Source organism: Cephus cinctus, unplaced genomic scaffold (assembly GCF_000341935.2).
Source record: "Cephus cinctus unplaced genomic scaffold, Ccin1 Ccin1_scaffold0307, whole genome shotgun sequence".
Lineage (NCBI taxonomy): Eukaryota > Metazoa > Arthropoda > Insecta > Hymenoptera > Cephidae > Cephus > Cephus cinctus.
The window spans coordinates 88,553-89,256 of NW_014333010.1; positions in this window are offsets into that span (position 1 = coordinate 88,553).

Here is a 704-nt window from a genome sequence, read left to right on the forward strand (position 1 = left end):
TCCTTCCACTCCCCCCCCCCCAGCCAGCACGAGCCCAACCCCTAATCTTTACCCTTATTAGATCAAGAGCGCTTCTGCACCCTTAAAGCAAGGTCTCGGGTGCCCGCGATATCTGTTTCTAATAACGTTTACCTAGGGGCTGCGAATTTGCACGATTCAAGCCCCGTACGATAAGGGTGAGTTTTATGGGTATTTACAACCCTTACGTAACTTGGACGTTTCACATGAAAAAATTAATCCTAACGTTACACGACTGTATTTCGATAATTATATTTTTTAGGGTTGTGAGAAAAAAATAACTAACTACCCTTACAGTACGCTTAACTAATTCCCCCCTTTCATTGACCCTGTTCATTTATTCATCCCTTAAGTGTCTGTATGTATTTCCAAACTATGAAGTTGGTCCCCTCTCACAGGGTGGGAACAGACAGTACCGGAAATCGATCAGGTCCCACACCCGCTAAGGGTAGTTTGTTGATGTCAATTAGATACACCCCGTAGGTATAGATACGAGTAGCGTCTAGTATTACACAGATCGGACGAGGGGTTGATCTGTCGTTAATAAGGGAGAGGAGGAAATAAAAAGAAATGGGGGCTTCCCAGAACAGAGTCCGTTTGATTTAGTGGGCATTGCACTTTTCGACCAACCCTCTAAAACTACCCAGCAACCCTTACGAAACAGGACAACCAAAAAATCCTTGTAA